Raw genomic sequence first — 9,590 nt, forward strand, 5'->3', positions numbered from 1 at the left:
TGAACATTTCTTCAAGAGCTTCTTGACAATTAGAAATTTCTCTGCTGAATTCCCTGTTTAGATCTGTAGCCCATTTTTTAAATTGGGTTATTTGGTTTGCTCATGCCTAGTTTCTTGAGTTCTTTATATATTTTGGATATCAATCAGCCCTCTGATGTAGAATAGGTGAAAATCTTTTTCTATTCTGTATATAGGCTGCCTTTTTGTCCTTTTAACAGTGCCTTTCCCTTACAGAAGCCTTTAAGTTTCATGAGGTCCCACTTATTAACTGTTGATCTTAGATCATGAGCTGTTGGTTTTTTGATCAGAAAATTGTCTCCTGGGCCAATGTGTTTAAGATTGTTGCCCACTTTCTTTCCTATCAGATTAAGTGTTTCTGGTTTTATGTTGATGTCTTTGATCAACATGGATTTGGGTTTTGTTCAGGGTAATAGATATAGATAAGCATTCTTCTACATGCAGATATCCAGTTGGTCTAGCACCACTTGTTGAAGATCCTTTCTTTTTTTTATTGTATAGTTTTGGCTTCGTTGTAAAAAACCAAGTGACCATAAGTGTGTGAGTTTATTCTAGATCTTCAATTTCATTTCATTGATCAACCTATCTATTTTATGCCAATACCATGCAGGTTTTATTACTATTGCACTGTAGTACAGCTTGAAATAAGAGATGGCAAAACTTTCAGTTCTCTAACTGTACTGGGTTTTTATTTTTCCATTTGAAGTTGGGTCTTATCCTTTCAAGGTCTGTAAAACATTGGTGTTGTAGATTTCTTTTGGTAAGCTTATCTTTTTACTATGTAAATCATACAATCTATAAAAATGGATATTTCCATCTTCTGATAACTTCTTCAATATCAGAGTCTTTCAATTTCTTCAACTTCTTCAAAGACTTGAAGATCTTGTCATACAGTCTTTCACTTGCTTGGTTAGACTTACATCAAGATATTTTATATTACTTGTGGCTATTAAAAATGGTGTTGTTTCCCTAATTTCTTTCTCAGTCCATTTATCACTTGTATATAGGAGCGCTACTTATTTCTCTCTCTCTCTCTCTCTCTCTCTCTCTCTCTCTCTCTCTCTCTCTCTCTCTCTCTCCAATTAAGTTTTGGGCACTAATCTTGCCTTTGGCATCCTTAGTACTAGTACTAGTGTGGTGTGAAGTTTCTGGTGTCAGTAAGCCTCCAGGAAAGCTGGATAGATTGTAGGCTGGAAAATGGAGGCCGGGATATGGGTAGTTAAAGGCTAAGGTATATTTTAGGTGTATATGGCAAGCCAAGGCTTGGGGCAGAATCCTACCTGGTTGTCTCTTGTGACCGCAAACCTTCAGGAATGCAAGGAATTTGTTGGTCTGGAAATGTAGTTGAGAGTAAGGAATGCAGTTTTCACCTGTTTGAGGAACTTTCAGGGGAGTTGGCTAGCAAGGACTTAGATAAAGGAGGTGATTACCTGGTGTCCCTGTGTGTATCCGACCTCCAGGAAAGCAGGAAGAGTTGTGGGACAGGAAATGGAACAAGGATATGAGGTGCAATTCCGCACTATTGTAGGTGCTTTCAGGTGAGCTGGGGGGCGGGGATAGGGGCTGGGGGAAATGTGATTTCTTAAGTTTCTGTTTGTTTGTTTGTTTTTGCTTTTGTTTGCTTTTTTGTCTTTGAATGATTATAAGTTGGAAAGTCTGTTTTTGGTACTTTTCTTCTGTGTACTCTTAGCATCTTGGATGTGGAGTTTGGAGCTGAACTTTCTTGTGTATGAGTGGGGGTGTTGTCTCTAAGGGTTTTTGTTGTTATTGTCACAAATCTCTTCCCCTCTATTCCTCTCCATCTTTTTCCTCCCCCTCTCATTAATCTCTCCTTTTGCTCCTATCCTTCTCTTTCTTCTCTTCTACTCTAAGATTTCCATTATGTATGTTTCACACCTTTTGTCTTTCACCTCTCTCTCTCTCTCTCTCTTTCTCTCTCTTTCATCTTTCCTTTTGAGTTTTGAAGTTATCTATGAGATGTATTCTAGGTCAGAGTTTTTCTCTCTCTAGATGTGTCTATCTATTGACTGAACCCTCAAAGCAAGTGCTTTTTTTGTTATAGTGGTTGATATTTACCATTTCCCTTTTTGGTTTTGCTTATATAATTTTTATCTTTCTGCTTACATTGCTCACCTACCTTGCACAGTATTCAATTTATCCAGATACTGAAACTCAATATTAATAACATATAAAAATACTTGTCTAATAATTCCAACATACTGTTGAATTCTGAGTCTAACATTAATACATTAATTCTTGTTCTGGAACCATGAAATATATCTGTAGAATGTTTATTAATAATTATTATTGATTCATATTATTAGTAATACAGTAGTTACTCTTTAACCAGCTGTTTTCCCAAATAACCACACAGAAAGACTATGATTTATTTAACTAGCTTAGAGCACAATGCGGAGTAATAATTAATCCTTCCCAAACCTTCAAGCCAGTCTAGCTTCTCCCATTCAAGTTCATATGTTGCAGGGGGTTTCTTCCTAGTCCCAAGCTCCTGGAATAATAACTCATGAGACTCAAGATAATTATTTTCAAATAGGCCACATAGCTATACTTTCCTATGACTATCTCATAACTTAAAAATAACCCATTATACTAATTTGCATTTGCCATGTGTTTGGTTACTTGAGCTCAGGTGTCATACATCTGTTCTATTCACATATTGCTGGCTGAATCTTTCATGCCTGGTTCTCTCCCAGAATCCTCTCTGCATACTAGATATCACATCTTCTATTTACTGCCTGAGCTATAGGCCATCAGAATTATTACTGACAAGTGCTACATCCATACAATACACAAGATATTCCTATTGCATGTATCCTTTTCCCTTTAACGTACTTTCTTTATTTCTTACCAGATCAAATATGCACCCATGCCTCCTCTTTGCCTTATATGGAATATGATGAGTAGAGATACTTGGAGCTGGTGCTTCCCTTCCTACAGATCACTGAAGCTATGATAAGCTCTAGTAAGTTAACTTCTGGTTAACTACTATCTTCCAAGGGCAGCTGTTGTTGAGAAGGAATGGACTTCAAAATGATCCCTTCCCCCTCTCCCATCCATAACAATATTTAATGTCAGACATCATAAATTACTGGAGATATACTCAAAAATTATATCCTCCATTCTTCTTTACCAGGTTGCATTGAGGTTTTGAGGTCTTGGATGTGTTGAGCAGTTCATCAATTTTAATTCAGTTTTCTCATAATACTAATGGTTCCTGCTGAGATTTTTACATGTGCCTTTTGATCTGGTCAGTTATGATTCTCAGTACTTGCCTTCCTGTCTTTTGAGTTTTGAAGGAATCTGTTTAGTCTGTAATGTCACTTCTCTGATGGATGTAAGATTGTTTTTTAAGTGTATTGCTCTTTTCATTTACTGATAGGATGAGCTCATAATTTCTAAGCTTCTTATCTATCAAGAATGGAATTCTAAGCTAGTTTTTAGGAAATAAAAGTGACTTTATTTCCTTACTCATAAAGTAACCCAAGATAACTGGAAATTTTTAGTATATAATCTTACTCAGCTGATACTGAGTAGAGCATGAAAGTTTTGCTCATCAGAAAGAAATTATACATATTCTATAATGTATCTTAGAAAAAAGCAGTTCCAAAGGGAAGATCTGTCTTTTATGCAAAAGGAAGGTCTGGCCAGCATTTGGGCTTTAGGCAAAATGTGTTCATATATCTTCAGCCAGGACAAAGTCTACACAAAATGTTAATAGCAAACTGCAGAGTCATAGAAACTTCAGGACTTGCACATAAATATGTAAAATGTTCCTCAAAAACAGTATCTGGATGGGGTTAGTTCCTTGAAAACATGGTAGAAAATGTAAATATATTTATACCTTGCAGAGTCTCTGAGTCTTGTGAATTTAATATCTCTTACACAAGTATGGAGTGGTGAAAGGATTGCATTTTTTACTATTAATTATTTCTGTTTAATTCTACTCTTTAATGAATTCTTTCTTTGTAAGGATTTAGATTTCCCCTGAAAGTGCTGCAGTCTTTTTAGAAAACTATACGAAAGGTATAAATGTTGAGCAATTTAACATTAAGTTCATGAAGAATTATAATATCTCTGTTGTATACAAATGAAAAAAATTGTACACCAAAATAAAGTTGTTAGACTTTCTAATTTTGGAAGGATTATAGGGTAAGTGTATTTTTTTTTTTTTTTTTGAAGTAGTGGAATGACCAGATGGGTTTTGCTCATAAGTAAAGAAAGAAAGGAAGAAAGAAACTTTTATTTACTGCCTGCACTGTGATCTGAGACATCAAATTTAATGTTATCTCATTCACAATTACAGGCAGTCATGTGGGACAGGTATTAGTGTTGATAATAACATTGAAAATCCAACAGACAGAAAGTGAATTAATTTGTCCAGGATACAAAATAGTATAGAATGGATCTCAGCTCACTCAAACTTACTGTTATAACTGTCACCATTACAAACAGCACCCCACATTTAGACACAGTACTGCCAATACATATGAGAAAGTATTGGAGATTGCCAATTTTGTCTTCCATAGTTTTCCTGGAAAACAAGCTGTGTTTGGTGCTATTACATCAGAACAGTACAGAAAAGATAGTTGTGCATTAAAGTGGAAGACATACTGGTTAACACTTCTTGAGTCTGGGAAGCCAACATTGAGGTGGTGACACCTGACTGGCATCTTCTTGCTGCATCACTCTGAGGAAGAGGACAGGAAGAAGGCAAAGGGGAGCTGGGGAAATGGCAAAGCCAGTGAAAACATTTGTGACCAGCCCAATAACCTGAGTTCAAATCAATAGCTCTAACCCACATGGTTAGCGGAGAGAACTAACTCCTACACACACACACACACACACACACACACACACACGGTGAAAACCTTCTAGGACCACCTTTTCATTAATGTCACCAATTCCACTCATGACAATTATATTTCTGAATTAGTTACATTTGATTAGATTCTACCTTTTAAAATATCTTGCAATTGAAATGAAATTTCTTCCTGCAGTTTGGGAGCAGGCATCCAAATCATATCCTATCAAAATTATATCCTGGAGTGAAGCTAAACACACACACACATATCAAGTATATTATTATATTAGATATTATAATAATACATGACATGTAACTTAAAAATTTCAAATTGTAAATTTATATGAGAAACAGTGAAGCTTCATTTCAAAAGTCCATAGGATGGGTAATCATTCTGGTGGCAAGAGCAGAACACAGAAGCAGGAGATTGGGATTGAAGGTTCCTGGCAGTCTTATGTGGCTCTAAGGTTACCCAAATGCTCAGTGGATGAAGAGAATGTGGAAAGGTCCAGCTTTTCCTTTCCTTTTTCTTCTTCTTTTCTTCTTTGCTTACATTCTGATATGTAAATGAATTTTTAAAAAGCCTAAGGAAATTGTTGAAATTTAGCCTAATTTAGCAGACATATGAAACACATTGGAGGTAGAACTAAGGTAAGTGGCCTCAACTGTACCTGCTGTGACTCCTAGGTCCAGTTCCCCATGTGTGAAACCCATCCTGAGGAGATATGTCTTTCAAATGCAATTTCTCTTCTTATAGGAGTAAAAGAAATGGTTTTTCTTAGTGTGTTTCTTAACAGCGTTTCACTCCCAATTCCCACAAAACAGTAGTTCTGGTTAATCCAGCTGAGAAAATCATTTCCTAAACCATCGCTATCGCCACATGTTTTATCATGTTGTGTGTTGCTAGAGCAGTATACTAGAGACCAAGTAATTTACAAAAAAAAATAAATATTTCTTTAGTTAGAAGTTCAATGTCGAAGAGCTTGTATATGGTGAGGACCTTCTTGATGAATGAACCCATGGTTGAAGGGTCAAAAGTCATGAGAAAGAGGGGAATCACTCATTCCTTTCTACCAGGAGTACAATGCTGGAACTGCCTCTTAAGGCAATGATAAACTTGTTAATTCCCCATGAACTGTTATATGAGAACTGTTCTCATCTATGCAACCCTTGACTCTTAACACTGCGGTGTTGGTGGTTAAATTTACGACAGTTGAACCTTGGACAATACGAAGTAAAGCATAATACAATGAGAAGATGCTATTGCCCGCCTACATCAAATGCGAGTACAACTGGGAGGAAATCATGATTTTCTTCAGGAAGAGATAGAGTCAGAGGAGTAGCCCCTCCCTAATTGCAGCCACTCAGAGCAGTGAGCATCCTAGACCAGTTTGAAATCAGAACTTCAGTCCTGGAAATTTAAATAAGTTGGATCATGGTCAATATGGGAAATTAGCTCCAGTACTTAGCTAAACAAATCACTTGAAGGTGAAATATGTACATTGAGAAGACGCACCTTTAAAGATAAGGGACTAATAGCAGTAAATTAAATTACTGTCTCCAAGTTCTCACAAGACTTGCTTACTGATTTCTTAGTGTGCATTAATAAGACACTGAGACAATTTCATTGTTAATCTTTTTTTGGTGTTTTAAAAATTATAAATTCTTAATAGACATATTTAATTTTAGCAAAACACTATATATTTAGAGAATTGAAAAAAATTTTTAAGTTTTATTATCCCCTGAGATAAAATTGGTGAGTATTAAGTATATATTTTCTGTTTTAGTGTTATTTTATCTTTACAAAATTTCATAGATTACCATTTTCTTATATTTTACAAATAACATAAACAAATGTGTTGTGAACATTTTTCTTAACAGTGAAATTTTTAAAAACAAATTTTTAACAGTCGTAGTGTTTTTATTTCCTTTTAAGAGCTGTGCCTAGATTTTCAGCATAGCAGAAATTGCACTGAGGAGGTAAAACTATTTGCAGACATTTTTAAAGAGCCATATATTTATATTCCTGTTTATAGTATTATATGATAAAAAACAACCAAAATTTAACTTACATGTGAAAAATATAGCTCTGTGGCTCAAAGGTTATCATCTCTTACTGATTTTTAAGAAGACCCAGTTCACTTCTTAGCACCTTCATCTGGCAGCTCACAACTGCCTGTACCTCCAGTTCTGAAGCATCAGATGCACTCTCTTGGCCAATGTGCATATCCGCACTCATGTTGTATACATAAACTCAACCTGGTTTGCATACACATGTACACACACATACACACATACACACACACACACACACAAATGCACGAATGCACAGGCACACACATAGAAAAAAAAAAAAACCACTTAAAATATCATCTCTGTACCCTAGTGGAATATTAGCAGTGAATGGTGGTCAGAAAACACTTTCTTGTCCAAATGTGTACTAAAAACTCATTTTAACATAAGAACACTCAGATCAATGCCACTTTCAAAGTTCATGAAAAGTTTTAGAATTGTGTTGTATCTAACCATTTCCTTCTAGGCTATTATTTTATAACACCTAAATTGTTTGAGAGATTTTTCTGCTCTCAAGCCTTAGGGTCCAGCTCATCAGTAACTCCCACCTCCACCCTCTGCCACACAACCAGGGACAGCTCTACCCTGCAGCCCAGGTGAGGTTCAGAGCCTACTCTCCTGAGTGTTGCAGCTGGTGAGGGACAGGGAGACATTTTTTTCCACTTTTATGACCCTGGGCCCACCTCCTCCACCAGCCATAGGTATCAAGGAATGATGGAGAGTAGGAGGGCACAACAAACAAACAAGAGTCAGGGGAGGCTCTCCTGCACTCACACCCTGGGCCCCGCTCACCCACAATCTCCACATCCAGGGCAAGCGCTACTGTGATGCCCAGGATAGATGCAGGGCCTGCTCACCCAAGTGCTGGAGCAAGTGAGGGGCAGGGACAGGCTCTCATGACCCCAGGGACAACTCTACCCGCTGCCTAAGGTGAGAGGGTGTAAGGGCATCTCTTCTTTGCCCACACTGCTGAATGGCAGACACAGTTCCCCGAGCTCGCATCCTAAGCTTGCTTGCTCTCCTACTCTCCTACCAACAGGGTCCGCTCTATTGTGCTGCCCAGGTGAGCGAGGTGCCGGGACTGTTGTACTAAGAACTGCAGCAGATGAGTGCCATGGACAGCTCTCCTGACCTTGTGACCCTAGAATCAGATCCGCCTTCTGCTGCAGGTGGCGAGGAGGGAAGGGGAAGGTGTGCATCTCTCATTCTTATCCACCACTGCATTGAAAACGAGTGGCAGGGTAAGCTCTCCCATACTCACTTTCTCAGGGCCAGCTCAGCTGCAGCTCTCCAGAATATTGCAGCTGGCTAGGGGTGGGATCAATTCTCCTGCTCTTATATTTCTAGAGACATCTATCCCATGATGCCTAGGTAAAGGATGGGGCCAGTTCTGTATAGTTCTCAGATATCAACATGTCCTTGCATGGCAGTCCAGACCAAAGATATCCACCGGGCCTTTGTTGTTAACAGACCCCTGTTGCTGCAGAGCCACAGACCCAGACATGCTCCTCACTCCTTTCATTGTGCCTCTCTTCATTGTGCCCAATACTGCTTTTTCTCTTTCTCTTGGATTTCTCCACCACTTACTTGTGCTTGTTGCTTGGAGTGTCTGGGGTCATCTCATGAGTGGCCTCAGGAGTGCTATGTCCTATTTGTGCATTATGGCACTGGGAAGGATTCATCTTGATCGTGGTCTGACTTTCCAAGCCTATATGGGACCAGATTGGTAGTCATATTAGTCAAGCTCACTGTCTGGGGCCCACGGCTCAGGTCCAGGGGTTGTCATTGGCTAGTGTCTGGCTAGGGACCACTCAAGTGGACCCACCCCAGGGTCCTCTGTCTAGGCCTCACTTCTGCCTGGGGCTGTGGTCCCAGGTCGGGTTCTTCTAGTTTTTGGCTCATTCCCCACCCTGGAACCCATCTGGGAACCCTGGTGCCAGACTGGTGGTCATCACAGCTTTTTTCCAAGGAATGTTAGGTCACTAATCATTCATATGTTCAGAAGTCAGAACACTGAACATAGACAGAGCCCCTCTCTCCACAGAAACCATACCTGAAATGCCTCTAGGTACAGTGGCAGGCTTCTTAAAAGACCAAGTGATCCTATTTAATTCATAAGAGATACAATCAGAATAAATATTAATGTATTAAAAAGATATATAATGAACTCATTTAAAAACCAAGAAAGAGATGTATGTATGTCTTCACTTTTATCTTTTCTCAGAAATTTGTGCACTAAGGAATTGTAATATGATTTAAGTATATCTGAAAAGCAGGAAGTGTTCTTTTCCAATAATGAAATGAGAATTTTACTTCTTAAAAAAGCACAAAGCTGCTACATGAAAGTAAATATGCAGAATATTATCTCTCATGCATACAGTGAAAGCATTTAAATAGAACCCATAAGTATATTAAAAGTATAGAATAACTATATTATTATTTCAATATATGTAGTAAAATCAATTGATACATCCAGTAATCATTCATAGTTTTTGTGACTAATCCTGAAATGCCCTCAATTTAGAAAAGGTTATCTAACAAAAATCTATATAATAACCCATCCTGAATGAGGTAACCCAGGCCCAGAAAGACACACATGGCATGTACTAACTCATAAGTGGATATTAGCCATAACGTACATGATAACCATGCTATAATCCATAGACTCAAAGAAGCC

The 9,590-nt window shown here is 38.0% G+C and overlaps 1 pseudogene; it reads right to left on the reverse strand.

Moving 5' to 3' along the window:
- Nucleotides 1-8,883: 8,883 nt before the first annotated feature.
- LOC127188721 (uncharacterized) lies at nucleotides 8,884-8,988 on the reverse strand (annotated as a pseudogene).
- Nucleotides 8,989-9,590: the final 602 nt, after the last annotated feature.

Source organism: Acomys russatus, chromosome 4, assembly GCF_903995435.1.
Source record: "Acomys russatus chromosome 4, mAcoRus1.1, whole genome shotgun sequence".
NCBI lineage: Eukaryota > Metazoa > Chordata > Mammalia > Rodentia > Muridae > Acomys > Acomys russatus.